Genomic DNA, 16,346 nt, shown 5'->3' with positions numbered 1-16,346 from the left:
TACCTTTCCTTGTCAATGTCCCATGCATTACAAAATATTCAAAAACCTCATCTGCGATAGGCTAAACACGATTTATCTAACACGCTTGAGGATAATATTGCCACCTTTCCCCTCTCCTGCGGTAGCCAGTTGCCTTCTCAGAAGAAGCAATCTGAATAGGAAAGAGTGCGCACTGTTCAAGACCCGCGGCAAGACTGCAATGGTCATCATGGTCCATGGTGTCAGCATTCAGCCAAAACGGTGATAGGCCATTTTATATATAAAATATACCTTATTCGCAGCAGCCAAAATCAGTCAGACAATAAGTCCTTAACGAGTACGTGCAGGCTAGCGAATGCTCCTTCTACCAGGGTAAAGTTTGCAATTGGAGAGGGGTGATTGAAGGGGTAAATTAAGTCCGAAATCAAAATGATCAAAATACGGTCGATTTATTTACAATACCCTACATGACAGAACGAAAATGTGTAGGAGGTCAACAGAAAATAACCATAAACTGAGGACTATAGGCAAAGTCAAAGTAAAATACAAACACAAAATCAAACAAAGCTTTTTTTTAATGCGGCAACACTGGTTAACAGCAGGTTTTACGCACACATTTCGAAGCGGTTTATCACAGATGCCGCTCTCTTCCTTGCTCTCCCAAACCCCAACGTACACTGGGTTTAATACTCCCTGCAATACTGGCCAGCTATTATTCAATTATCATTTCATTTGTCCATGCAAAGACCTTTACGCTGCGGTTAACTAAAAGTAGCCTCGGCCGAATTAAGGTAGGCTACAGCCTAACACAAAACGGTTTCCATCTGCACACAGATGCCACATATTAATAGGCTACCATACACAAAAAATGTAATTCTAGCAAATGAAAATGAAAAGCATTTAAATTAACATCCCACTAAACAATCTCTTCCCCAAAGTCAAAGTTGAAACGGTGTGCGCTTCCGCCTCGCAGATTGACTGATTAAAGTGTGTTGATCAGTGCAGTGCGTGCAGGGTGTGTGCGAGTGCGTGCTCCGCCATGCACATTGAAGAAAGTTCACTTCAACATGTCAACAATGTCCCATGTGTCCATATGTAGTGCACAAAACATTAAAAGCATTGTGAGAGAACATGTTTGCCAGTTTAGTGCGAAGGGAGGAGAATCCGAGTGCAGAGAGGCTGCATGTTGACGTTACATTTCATTTCGTTGGATGCTTGTCTCAAATGTCATTTTCTCTCATCACATGGCTACTCGTTTTAAATGTGGATTTTACCCACATTAACCCGTATTACAGCGTTAAACCACATGCTACCCTGAAACACCGCTGCTTCCCCGAGTTTTACATTGCAAAATTTCCGACATTTCCTTCACTGACGCAGCGGTTGATGGTCAAAGACGCGGCGCATCCTAAAAACTAAACAAAACAATATAAGGGGGGAAACATGCAGCGTCGGTGGTCAAGCCTTCTTCCTTGGTTCATTTAATGATTATTTAGACCGGGCTTTTATTTGGAACCGGCCATTATCTGTCAAATATCCTCGTGCACCCGGCCCTTAAAAGGAACCCGGCCGCTAATTGGAACTCGGCTATTATATGGAACTTTACGGTATATTAATATGCCGTCAAAATCGTCTAAAATATTCCATATGGTAATAAATGTTGCCTACCCATTTGCGCTTGAATGTGTATTGTGTGTATGCAAGAGAAAGTGTGTGTGTGTGTGTGTGTGAGAGAGAGAGAGAGAGAGAGAGAGAGAGAGAGAGAGAGAGAGAGAGAGAGAGAGAAAGAGATATCATATACAGTCCCAGGAAAAAGTTTGTACACCCTTTGAAATTTCTTACCTTTCTGTCAAAATTGGTCATAAAACATGGTCTGATCTTCCCGGAAATCACAAGAAGGAACAACCAGAGTCTGCTTTAACTAATTCAACCTAAACATTTACAAGTTTTCATATTTTCATTGGCCATAAGATGTAAACATTAACAGGACAGCAAGGCATAAGTAAGTACACCCTTGTATTCAATAGGTTTTAACCTTAAGTTAGTCGAAATAAACCTCAACCAGATGTTTCCTGTAGTTGCAGATGAGATTAACAAAACAATCTGGATGTATCTGGTCTCCCTCTTCTTTAGAAAACTGCCTCTTATCAGCAAGGTTTGTGGGATGTCTGGAGTGCATAGCTTTCTTGACTTTGTGCCATATAATCTCAATTGCTTTTTGTCAGGGCTTTGACTAGGCTATTCCAGAATGTGTATTTCATTATTATGAAGCCATTCTAAAGTCGATTTGCTTCTAAAGTATGGATTGTTGTCACATTTCAGCACCCATCCTCTTGTGGGCTTCAACTGTGTGACAGACTACCTCACTTTTTTCTGTAAAATATCTCGATAAACTTCTGAGTTCATTGTTCCACTGATAATAGCAAACTGAAAAAGGCCTGAGGCAGCAAGGTAGCCGCATATAATGATGCTCCCGCCACCATACTCAAAGGTGGAGATGATGTTTTGGTGAAGGTGTGGTTCTCCAGTTCTCCTCCACACATGACATTGTGTGTTCACCTGAACAATTCAACGTTGGTTTCAACATTGGTCTACAGAATATTTTGCAGTAATTCTATAAAGCATATAAATGCTTTTTTGCAAACCTCAAAGGTGCAGCAATATTTTTTTGGACAGAAACCACATTCATTTTAGATTGGCAGAATGAATCCCATTTTCAGCTATTCTTGGTTACATCTCCTCTTCTGAGTATGGTGGCGGGAGCATCATTATATGCGGCTACCTTGCTGCCTCAGCCCCTTGACAGTTTCCTATTATCAGTGGAACAATGAACTCAAGTTTATTGTGATATTTTACAGAAAAAACGTGAGGAAGTCTGTCACACAGTTGAAGCACACAAGAGTATGGGTCCTGAAATGTGACAACAACCCATACTTTAGAAGCAAATCGACTTTAGAATGGCTTCATAATAATGAAATACACATTCTGAAATAGCCCAGTCAAAGCCCTGACAAAAAACAATTGAGATTATATGGCATGAAGTCAAGAAAGCTATGCAATCCAGACATCCCACAAACCTTGTTGACGAGAGGCAGTTCTCTAAAGAAGAGGGAGACAAGATACAAACAGATTGTTTTGTTAATCTGATCTGCAACTACAGGACAAGTCTGGTTGATGATATTGCAACTAACTGAGGGTTAAAACCTACTTAATGCAAGGGTGTACTTACTTATGCCCTGCTCTCCTGTGAATGTTATGGCCTTATGACCAATAAAAATACGATAACATGTAAATGTTTGGGTGGAATTAATTAAAGCAGACTCTGATTGTTCCTTCTTGAGATTTCCGGGAAGATCAGACCATGTTTTATGATCAATTTTGACAGAAATGTAAGAAATTTCAAAGGGTGTACAAACTTTTTCCTGGGACTGTATATATATACAGGTTTTTTTTAAATCCTTCTGGATTATGGGTTCTTGGCTCCTTGATCTCTCATTACAAACCTGAACATGCGCTACCACGTGGTAAAGCGTATAGCGAGCGCTCCCAAGTATAGCAAGCGCTCCCAAGTGCCACCTGGCGGTTGTTTGGGTACACTGCAGCTAGGCCCGGTACGTACCGAGGTGGATGACGTGGCATTACCTCGGTAAAGGGTGTGCATTGTAGGGGGACCGACTGTACATATCTGAACACAAATCAGCATACTATTACTTTGTAGTGACCTTATTGAGGTAGATCATCCAAGTTGTCACTGATATGATATTTGAATATTTCAGTTGGGCTCCTAGACTTAAGTCATTGACAGGGTCCTAAGGAAGCATCATGCAAAATGTCATGATTTGTCAGCTCTGTAACGGTAATGGCCTTTTTCTTATGTAACCGACTCCACTAGATACAACCTTTTTATTTTCAACTGGGGCCTTTATGTATTTTATGCACACCGGCATTACGGATTGCCTCTGTTCATTTCTATGGATGTTTTCTTAGATGTTTTGTCTCATCTTGTATGAAGTGTCTTGTACTATGTACACCACCCAATACCAATGAGAATTGTCAGTGATTGAAGTTGTAGGGGTGGTATTGCAGCTAGATGGAAATCAGAGTTAATTAAAGAATGAATGAGTTTCAAAGGAGCAACCTAAAATAACTTGACTAAAATAAGTGGAACAATATAAGTGTAAAGTAAGTCCCAGTAATATCTAAATGAACAAATAATACACCACAGTAATTCACTTTACCATACAGTGTGGTTGTGTATTGTGTACATTACAGTAAAATATTGTAAATCATTGTGGCAGAAATTTGGGATGGGATTTTACAGTTCATTACTGTGAACAGTGTAATATGTACTGTTTTTCAAGAAAAAAGTGACCATGACCACACATTTGACATGAGAAAGACCTTCAAATAGTAATATGAGATTGGCATAACTATTATTCCATTAAATGAAATGAGAAACAGTGGACTATATAACTATTTCAAATAAAAATAAAGCAAAATGGGGCCATTTTTTATTTTGTGGATAGCGGCCACTAGGGGGAGTGTTGACCCAGTTTTCCAAATATATTAATACAAAAAAATCAGGAAACAGAACCAGAACCAGCTTTGTTTGGGTAGGATACAATCTGAGACATGCACAGTGAATTTAATCTTTCTGAAGAGGCATGAACAGCATACTCTACAAGTGACTCTGTGAGGGAGGAGAGGGCGAGTGATGGAGGACAGCGAGACGAGAGCATGGAGCAAGTCACAGAAAACAATGCGACCCATGTCGACCAGAGCATGTGAACGAAGCGGGACGAGGAGCGAGCGGGGGAGCGCAGCGAGATCAATATGGTTAGAGTGCAGAACGGTCATGATTTCAAAGCCTGGAGCGATGATTTCCCTCCGCTCCAGTTCGCTCCGATACGCTCACAAATGAAAATGTTGGATTATAAAATTTGTAAAATAACATTTATTTGATTTAAGTGTGATGTTTTCGACATGTTTTTGTTGCAGGCCAACCGTTTTTACTCCTTAAAAAATATGTAAGCCTATTGCACAAGTCGCAGCCACTGACCCCCGCACTTTCAAGTCACGTGTGCCCGCGAGGCAAGGTCTGAAGATGGAGTTTGTGAAGTACAATGAAAAGCAAGGTGATACGTCGTATAAATGCAAAATTTATGTCAAAAAGTTAAAGGAAGCTTGAGCACGAGGAAGAATGTGGCGAGCAACATAGTCGCTGTGAGTAAACACTCTTATTTTAGCCTGGGCATGAGAAAGCACGACGAGGTGGTCCGCATACACCAGGAAGATGGAACAAAACGTGAGCATTCCTCTTTTGCCAGTTCTAGATTACAGGTAAACATTTTGGGGACATGATTTCTCAAAAGACCTGTGACTTCTCAATAACTCAACAATTTCCCTTAGACTATTTCTTTGAAGTTTCATTATTTAATTAAATAGAACACGTTGACAGTATAGGCTGCCGTCGGATTTTCCAACTGCTATCACTCTTTTTTAGCCGCCCTACAGAAACATGATTGTTATCAATTATGAATGATTTACTAATATTTTCGTTCAAAACGTTGTCAATGAGATGGCCGTTCCTGCGCCATATGGACCAGTCCATGCAAACGACAGCATACATATGTACGCTATCATACTATGTTGTAGTTTAATGGAGTAAGTCTTCAGGTGCGCGCAATATGTGTAGCCAATTCGCATGGCCGAAAATGCACAAACTTAAAAATTGTATGTGGGGTTGCGCCCTGTATGGTCCTTGCATATCCCTCTGTAACAAACAGAAGCCATGTGCTTGTAATTTCGACTTTTTCCAGGACGACTGACCGACTTTTTAGCCTGCCATGTCTGTGCGGTCTCTTGTCATTCCTTTGCGTGAGACAAGACAAAAAAACGCCTATGCCTATGTGCGGGAGGCACTTCTAGAGGTAGCCTATAGCCCACGGGTCTATATTTCGATTCTCTTCCTCCTATTCCAAACAAACAACGCGTCTCTGATTCACCATACAAAGTTAGCTCGGGCCAAAACATGATTCCTTCTATTCTGACAATGCCCCTGAATACTGAGGATAGTTTTTGTAAAGTAGGACAATAGTCCACCACGCCGTACCTCCTGTGGCACACTGTAATAGACATTGAAAGTGAACTATTATAGTACTACACTACTATGACAGTGCACAGCGCCTTTGGTAATACATTGCGACTTGCCCATTGCCATTCTGGTAACAGCTTATTTATAATGCCGTGTCTTAAGGGGTTAAGTATTAAAAGTAAAAGTAAAAACTTTAAAAAGCAGCCTTTAGTACAATTTTAATATTTCAATGTTGTAGTTTGGTCATATCTAATCAAATATCCTAGTTCACTTTACCTCTAAACATTTAATACTGGCCATAACATCCCCAAAAGAACACATAAAGGGCCGTTAATATTGAGAATGATTAGGCTGAAATTGATTGTATGCCTATTAGAACAACAACCATTAAAATTGTTACAATGCCCCAGCCGTAGGCCTACAGTCCAGTATAGCCCTACTTATTTGTGACAGTATAAAGTACTGTATGTTTATTTTTAGTTATCATTATGGTTTTGGTCTATTATTGTTATTATTATTTAGTGTTTGACCTTTAAAAATAGGAACATCTTAATATAGGCTACTTGTAATTGTCTCGATTTGCCAGATGCCAGTGATTGGCAATAGCCTACATGATAAACCTAAATGGGAACACTTCTTCTGTTCATGAAAAGGTATTTTGTGCCTGTGCACATCAAAATAAATAGTCAAGCTCTACTTTTGTTTTTGTTGTTGTTTTACAACCTCACTTTAAAATTCATATATTGCCAGTGCTTTCCATATCCTGTACTGACTTGACTGGGGAACGGGTGCATGCTGCAAGATGGAATGCAGCCTCCCTTTGCAATGTGGTGGCCAAGACAATCATCATCCACAGACATACAAATACCCTTTACACAAGCATCCTTTCCATAATGTTTAAGCAAGACAGAGGAGTATATTATAGACAGGTAATTGATATCCAAACCTACTTCTATCGCAATGCATTGAGGGGAAACCATCACAGAGTTGTGAGGCTGGATGGTTTGGAATAACTGCAGGATGTTTAGGCTACTTGTGCACTTGACTCGAGAAAGTAACACGCAACAGTGTCCCTTTAAGGTTAAGTTAAGAGGTAAATACTCTACTCTACTCTACTGTACTGTACTGTAATGTGATATACCGTACTGTACTGTACTGCACTCTACTGCACTGTACTGTATGCTACTGTACTGTACTGTACTGTACTGCACCTTACTGTATGCTACTGTGCTGTACTGTACTGTACTGTGCTGTATTGTTCTGTACTGTACTGTACTGTACTGTACTGTACTTAATTAAACTGCACCGTTCTGTATGCTACTGTACTGTACTGCACTGTACTGTGCTGTACTGCACTGCAATGTACTGTACAACTAGAACTGAAACATGTACAGCATTCTAGAGGTCATGTACAATATGATGCAAAAAGGTGTAGTTGGAATGAATCTACTTGGATCGTACTAGAAAATATTTGTTTATTACTTAGTAAACTTTCATGTGAAGATCAAATTTGGCAATAGGCAGCCCAGTTTCAATGAGCAGCATAGTTGCAGTACCTTTTTTGACCATTTCCTGCGCAGTGTACCTTTAAAGTATTAACCTAATCAACCCATAATTAACCTCTTCATTCCCTTTGAACGTCAATCAAAAAACAAAAAAGGGGAAACACTGAGTGTACCTTGCATGATCACAGTTCTTAATTCGGGCGTAAAACTGGGGAAAATTATACTTAGCTTATAGTTGTGGTTCTTAGTTCTAATTTGTTTATACTCAAGCTGTCCACACACTAGTCTATTAAACATAACATCATTGTGTGAACACATATGTTCCAACAACAACTAGACTGCCTGTGCAGTCGCCTTCGACTGCTTAAGGTATATCCCCGAAACGCGACGCTTCCAGTCCCCAATCATTCCTACCACTCCCGTCCACCTTTTCATGAACGTTTATGATAAATACAAAATATAAAATAAATATATTTAATATCTATACATATATCAATGACGTGCATAGGCTTAAAACCAAATGACTATTGTGAAAATGAAGGAAAAAATGGGGCAAATGGTAACACTGTTTTAATGGTTCACTATTACAGTGGATATACCACATTAGGTACAGTGTAATAACCAGTGTAACAATATTTAATACCACGTCATACCAGTGTGACACCATGTACCAATTGTGTACTTATATCATGTAGGCTATTTGTGTGTAAGTGGTATTACATGGTATTGCATATTTGTACACTGGTATTACACTAGTATTACACTAGTATTACATGGTATTACATATTGTTACACTGGTTATTACACTGTACCTGGTATTGCCAATTTTTACACTGGTATTACACTAGTATTACATGGTATTAAATATTGTTACACTGGTTATTACACTGTAGGCCTACCTGATATGGTAGATTCACTGAAATGGTGAACCATTAAATTAAGGAGTTACCGGGCAAATCAATCCACCCAGTCAGAAGTTATGGGCCAAACAAAAATTCGGCCATCTTGAAAGTGTTGACCTCCAAACTCGAATCAGTTCATGAACCTACCCTGCAGCATTCACACACGAAATCTGGGACAAATCCATCCACCCGGTCAGAAGTAATGGGCCAAACAAAAATTCGGCCATCTTGAAATCGGCCATCTTGAAATTGTTGACCTCCAAACTCGAATCAGTTCATGACCCTACCCTAGAACATTCACACACCAAATCTGGGACAAATCCATCCACCCGGTCAGAAGTTATGGACCAAACAAAAATTTGGCCATCTTGAATTCGGCCATCTTGAAAGTGTTAACCTCCAAACTGTAATCAGTTCATCAACCCACCCTAGAGCATTCACATACCAAATCTGGGACAAATCCATCCACCCGGTCAGAAGTAAAGGGCCAAACAAAAATTCGGCCATCTTGAATTCGGCCATCTTGAAATTGTTGACCTCCAAACTCGAATCAGTTCATGAACCTACCCTAGAACATTCACACACCAAATCTGGGACAAATCCATCCACCCGGTCAGAAGTAATGGACCAAACAAAAATTCGGCCATCTTGAAATTGTTCACACACCAAATCTGGGACAAATCCAAACATCCGTTCAAAAGTTATCGCGTTAACACGAAAGACCTTACGCGGCGGCGGCGGTGCACGCAAAACCATTACATCCCCGACGCTCCGCGTTTCGGGGATATAAATATGACACCAACAACAGCTGATTTTTTTTTCAAAATTGCATGCAGGCAATAGGCCAATTAAAATTTCTGCACATGGGGGCGTTGTGGTGCATAAGCTCCCCACATACGGGCTTGCATGCCCATGGGGACCCATTACATGTTCAAGTCCGGCCCAGCGGCATTGCTACACCTATTTAACAGGGGCACGTGCCTGGGTATTGCTTTACTGTGCCCCGGTATGAGTTTCACCCAAAAAAACAACCCTGCTACCTTGAAATTTAGCTCAAGTTTTACAGACGGAGTGACCTACTGAATGTGCACAAAATAGCACACATGCACTACCTGCAATAACATAATTAATTTACAAGCTTTTTAAAACAAATAACTGCAAAAAATGTTCTGCTAGCGCGCTTCATGTGCTCGCATTATCTGTCAGTGCCCTACTGTGCCCCTGCATAAGGTCAGGTGACGCCTCTGGTCCATGGGTGCTTTCCAATAAGCGACCTTGCTTCCTCCACTTGTGCTTGTGGCCTCGTAATATGTTGTGATGACATCACTGACAACAGCATTATATTTCAATATCTCGCAAAAGCTCAATTGTAATGTTATTTTCTCCTTTTCAAACAGGATGGTAAATTAAGAATTGTCCCCCAAAAACAGTTGTGGCTTGGCTGACAGGGGGGAAACATAATTGTTTTATCCACGGAGGCGGGGCATCAGCTAAACGTAGGCCACAAGCACAAGTGGACGAGGAGAGTGTGCATATTGGAATGCACCCCATATCTCTCTCCTGCTCATTTCCTGTCTCTTCTCATACTGTCCTGCCATAATAACGCCCCCCCGCCCGGACATTCTGGATTCCAGCACTTTCTCTTTCAAGCACTGAGTGTACAAATGGAATATTTAAACACTGCAATCGAAAAAAAAAAACCCAAAAAAAAAACATTTACTTATGTACAATGGTGTGTGTGCTTGATGGAACTGCTGTAAAATGGCGGAATAAATGGTGGACGATAGAAAAACATATTGCAACACGAGCGAGACCACAGTTCAGTGCAGTCCAATGCTAAGTGAATGGAAAGGCATCTGCAAGGGAGGAGTTTGTCTTACTACCAGTAAAAAGATCTGATCTAAACCTGTTGAACAGGCTCATCAACTAATGATGACCGTCAGAACATTCCAGACTGTATGAGAAAACAAGTAATATATTCTTGAAGTAAAATGTTCTTCTTTTGAAGAGTAAAAAATAAAAAGTCTTGCTATTGAGTTTTCCTTATCTCTATCCAATATTTGTTTTGCAGAACAGTTTCTGAGTCCATTCACCGGGTTTCAGACGAACACACACTCACACATGTACACAGAGTCAAAATGTCTGAAGCTTTTCATTTGAATATGGCATCTGACACGTGGTAGGAAATATCTAGAAACATTTCAAAAACCTTCTATACACTACGTACAAACAACTGCAAGAAGCAACTTACCTGTGTGGGAGCTCGCTGATGCGTAAACACCTACTGCAGCTTACAATAACTTACAGTACCTGTTCTGCGGGTGTGTGTGTGTGTGCGCTTGTTGTGTGGGTGTGGATAAGGAAACACCAGGCAGCATTTTTAAACACACGCGCACACGCACACGCACACACACACACACACACACACACACACACACACACACACACACACACACACACACACACACACACACACACACACACACACACACACACACACACACACACTCTGAAAAGTATAGTGCTGTGTGATGCACTCGAAAAGGACTGTATAATAGGGGCTGGTGCAGGTAACAACAAACACCACAGGCTGTCCGGCCAGAACAGTATGAAGATATCCAATGAAGTCAGACACACACAGATGTAAAGGCAAGCCGTGAAACCGTGGTTTTACTAGAAAATAGGAAATAAAAAACAAGACATAAGCAAAATATACATTCATGAAAATACACATAATACTATATACAATATACAATATATACAATGAGGAACTGAGGATAGCTGCCTACAGCAGCTATCTTACCAAGGGGGAGGGGGAACATGAAGGTGACTGCCTACAAGCAGCCATCTTCAGCAGGGGGGAATGAGAAGGGGACAACATGACACACAGCTACCTACTAGCTGTGTGAACCTGGGGCATGGATATGTGCCTGCCTAAAGCAGACACACAGCGCATGCATTAAACAGACATAGAGAGATGTAAGCGCTACTCCACCACAGTAGCACATTACTGAACCAATGTACTCTCTGGCAGCACCGTGGTATGGAGAATGAGCACACATATTCTACTATGCAGTCACTAGACAATGCAAACTGCACACTAAACACACAATACAATTAGACAGACATAACATAGTAACAACATGACGCATGGCAAGCAAAGAGTACAAATGAGTGGACGCTGGGACCCCGAGACGTCCAAGAGAAGAGGAGAGAGAGTTGGGTCCCATGCATATGTAACATGGCCAAGTTACAAGACTAGAAATTGAAGGTGCAACGACTACGCCATCCTGGGAAGTTATTTTGCTAGCTTAACACCCAGGAAAATTACCATAACTAAAACCAGGCAACACAGGTTCCAATAGACATGAGGAAGACATGAATTCCAGACACCATGGCAGTTTTATTAAACATAGGCCTAAGAAACAGAACAATGGTTCAAGATATTTATTCTTTGGTTGGTTTTTCTTAAAATGAGGGCAGGGTGTACATTGGCTCGGTCAGGACTGAGTTAAGGAGGCATACTAACAAAGAGTGCAAAATACACACAGCAATCAATGACTGAAAGTGTCCACAGCAAACCCTTTGAATTTCACAGCAAAAATGTGCAGTTGCACCACACTAATAGTGACTAGCCATCCTTTTACATTTGGTCCATTGTCCTGCCACACAAAGCCCACAGACCACTTGAATTTAGTTAAAATAAAATACAGACTAACTTAAACTACAAGACAAGACAGAAACAAAAAAAGGAAACACAACAGTAAGACAAGACAGCAGCACAACCTACTCCAATGGTAGCACTGCTGGAAAGGCCATGCTACCTGTAACACAAAAAGCTCACACATTATGTCCGCAGACAAGCTTAGCATATGGCTGCATTCCCTTAGGAACATCTACATATCTACACAGATGGATATTAAAGCCACATTTAACATGTGGATTAGATAAAGTTGGGATGACATACCTGAAGGTACGGCCATGGCTACGTCAAGGCCAAAGCTTAGCCTGTGGCACAGACATGTGTGGCTACAAATAAAAGCACAACATCAATACACAAAACACACATCAGAACACAAAAATTAACAAATGAACATATTAAGACAAAACGAAACCTACCCAAAGTGGCCTCACAGGCGTGTGCCCAACCTACAAGCACACCAGCAGCAAGACTATGCTGTCAGGCAAGGGGATTTTTAAAAGCTGCCACCAAAGGCCAAATTGGTTAATTGCACAAACTGCTCCGCCCACCTTGTTAGGAGAGTCAGCTGAGAGTAGCACAGCAAAATACAGCTGGCAGACATTGTCTACTGCTACATTTCACTCCCCCCATTAGATGTCGTCGCCCTGACGACAAATCGAAGGCCAACATAAAGGGCCCCACTCGGTGAAAGAGTCTCATACATTAAAATAGACCGAAACCTGATGAAAAGGAGTCAGTGTCCCTTGATGGGAGGTGACGAGATCAGTGAATCTAGCCCCTAACACAGAGGAGAACCAGTGATCTAGTTAAAATAAACAGTACCAAACACATGGAGACCCGGCAGTCCAACTGCCTCTATCCGAGGGAAGGAGACCCGGCAGTCCAACTGCCGCTATCCGAGGGAAGGAGACCCAGCAGTCCAACTGCCGCTATCCGAGGAATGGAGACCCAGCAGTCCAACTGCCGCTATCCGAGGAATGGAGACCCGGCAGTCCAACTGCCGCTATCCGAGGAAAGGAGACCAGGCAGCCCAACTGCCACTATCCAGAAGGCTTTCCTGTGGCATTTGCTAAGTAGGGCAGGGCAGTGAAGTTTATCACATTGTTGACACCCTCACAGCTCAGGTAAGGGGGTCATTCCTGATCAACATGTGGAGTGCCCCACAGGTCCCTGCAAGGAGAGGCCCCAGACTTCAGCCAGCATGACAAATGGGAGGAGGATGACTTGGGGGAGGCTGGACCAGGGAGGCTCACCAGCTACCGGTCTTCTGGTTGGCTGCTGTCTTGTCTTACAAACAAAAAACAAAAAAACAAACAAAAAAAGGAATCTGCCAAAAAACCTCACTTAGAATTCATGTCTTCATGTCTCCTGCCGTCTACGTCAAAATGTAACATGGCCAAGTTACAAGACTAGAAATTGAAGGTGCAACGACTACGCCATCCTGGGAAGTTATTTTGCTAGCTTAACACCCAGGAAAATTACCATAACTAAAACCAGGCAACACAGGTTCCAATAGACATGAGGAAGACATGAATTCCAGACACCATGGCAGTTTTATTAAACATAGGCCTAAGAAACAGAACAATGGTTCAAGATATTTATTCTTTGGTTGGTTTTTCTTCAACTGAGGGCAGGGTGTACATTGGCTCGGTCAGGACTGAGTTAAGGAGGCATACTAACAAAGAGTGCAAAATACACACAGCAATCAATGACTGAAAGTGTCCACAGCAAACCCTTTGAATTTCACAGTAAAAATGTGCAGTTGCACCACACTAATAGTGACTAGCCATCCTTTTACATTTGGTCCATTGTCCTGCCACACAAAGCCCACAGACCACTTGAATTTAGTTAAAATAAAATACAGGCTAACTTAAACTACAAGACAAGACAAAAAAAAGGAAACAAAACCAGTAAGACAAGACAGCAGCACAACCTACTCCGATGGTAGCACTGATGGAAAGGCCATGCTACCTGCAACACAAAAAGCTCACACATTATGTCCGCAGACAAGCTTAGCATATGGCTGCATTCCCTTAGGAACATCTACATGTCTACACAGATGGATATTAAAGCCACATTTAACATGTGGATTGGATAAAGTTGGGATGACATACCTGAAGGTACGGCCATGGCTACGTCAAGGCCAAAGCTTAGCCTGTGGCACAGACATGTGTGGCTACAAATAAAAGCACAACATCAATACACAAAACACACATCAGAACACAAAAATTAACAAATGAACATATTAAGACAAAACGAAACCTACCCAAAGTGGCCTCACAGGCGTGTGCCCAACCTACAAGCACACCAGCAGCAAGACTATGCTGTCAGGCAAGGGGATTTTTAAAAGCTGCCACCAAAGGCCAAATTGGTTAATTGCACAAACTGCTCCGCCCACCTTGTTAGGAGAGTCAGCTGAGAGTAGCACAGCAAAATACAGCTGGCAGAGATTGTCTACTGCTACACATAGAGTGGAAAATCACCGGTGTTCAGGTCAAGCAGAGAGAGCAGAGCAGTAGAGGGAGGGGGGAGACAGGTAGCCCACCAGCAACGGGGGATGGGCATCTTGCTAAGGACAGTGAGGAGAGGCCTGACTTTTGAGGGCTCAGAGGCTCAGGGCCCACAATTCTTAACACACACACACACACACACACACACACACACACACACACACACACACACACACACACACACACACACACACACACAAGTTCATCAACTTGTAACAGGGTGAAAGACAGTTCTGAATTTCATTTTGCAACCTTCCACAGACTTAAAGCTTACTTAGTGAAGTTGAAGGAGCAGGCCAGCCATCTTACTTTAGTTTGAATGAGACACAGTTTGTGATAAAATTATAACCTGTAGTTTGGACTTTTGCTTTCAGTGTTTCTGGTTAAACTCTGTCTGGTTAAACTCTGTCCCTGTGTGAGCTCTTGCTGTGAATTATGTGACATCTGTACCAGGAGGAGACATCTCTCCCAAGTTTGTCTCAGACAAGTTACCACTTAGCTGAACTATGACCTTGTATGTTTATTCTTCTTTGATGTGTTCTCCATTAAAGATGGCCTCCGTGGAAGGAGAGACAGAGAGACCAAGGATGCCATGCTAGGAACACATTTTCCAGGCTTCTCAATCTCTCTCCTTTCGCAAAAGTCAATTGTAAACCTGATCTAATTGTCGTGGTCTCGTTATGTATTAAGGAGTTCCTATAACATAATTGGTCCTTCGAGTCGCTTGCCAATATAGCGAGGTCCTGGGGAAACAACTCATTGCTGAAGCTGACGAGTGTGCGCACCATGTCGAGGACGTGGATCTTGGATGCTGATCTTTGATTTTTTCCCCAGGACCGGGGCTTGACGGCAGTCTAACCAACGACTGAGACACGGCAATTGTGAGTATGGTTTCAAAACCTAAATAGACCCTAGGCTACTGATATTAGGTAGGCCTAAACAAAAGTCTGGACTCGCAGGCAAGACCTTGCGTTGACAAGGCATTCTGGTTTGACACACCAGAATAGAGTACTCTAAAGACATGGTTAGACTAGGCTTCTGGTCAGTGGTGAAATTCTCAAGACTTGGTTGCTAACTATAAGCCTATTGGCTACTTCATGATTTCAGACATAATTTCCCCATTATCCCCATTAGCAACTATCCATGTTGCTAGCTGGCTAACAACTACACTTTCGAGAAATGCCCCCCACAAATGGCCAGACCAGTTTTTTTTTCAGAAACAGTAAGGTTTAATTTATTGCATATCCGAGAATGAGCAGTACTTCCCCGCAGTTGGCTGTACGCTAAATGTGTAATGTAATAGTTAGATACTGAACAAATTCTGTTTATGGCCATTTTAAACTTCTAGTCAAGGCCAGACAAGTTGAAATAGGCCTCGGACCAATCAGATCAGTTCGGAGAGTCAAGGACCCTCACTGTCGTGGTTGGGACTGTTTACTCTGATCAGAAAGTCCGTTTTATTTTTGTGTGAATGTGTGTAAATGGGAAACCAACTCTTCTTAAGAGCTTAACGTACCTTAACCCACAACACTATAGTCTTTGCAAGTGGCAGAGTGATTTTTTTTTAATGTTTTGTTTTTCTCTTAGCACCAAAACGGCCCAAAGGTGTTACTCCATATTAGTTGTCTCACTTGTGGTAAAATAATTTTGTGA

The sequence above is a fragment of the Engraulis encrasicolus genome, chromosome 22 (genome assembly GCF_034702125.1).
Source record: "Engraulis encrasicolus isolate BLACKSEA-1 chromosome 22, IST_EnEncr_1.0, whole genome shotgun sequence".
NCBI classification, from domain to species: domain Eukaryota; kingdom Metazoa; phylum Chordata; class Actinopteri; order Clupeiformes; family Engraulidae; genus Engraulis; species Engraulis encrasicolus.
Note: the sequence above shows the minus strand (reverse complement) of the source record.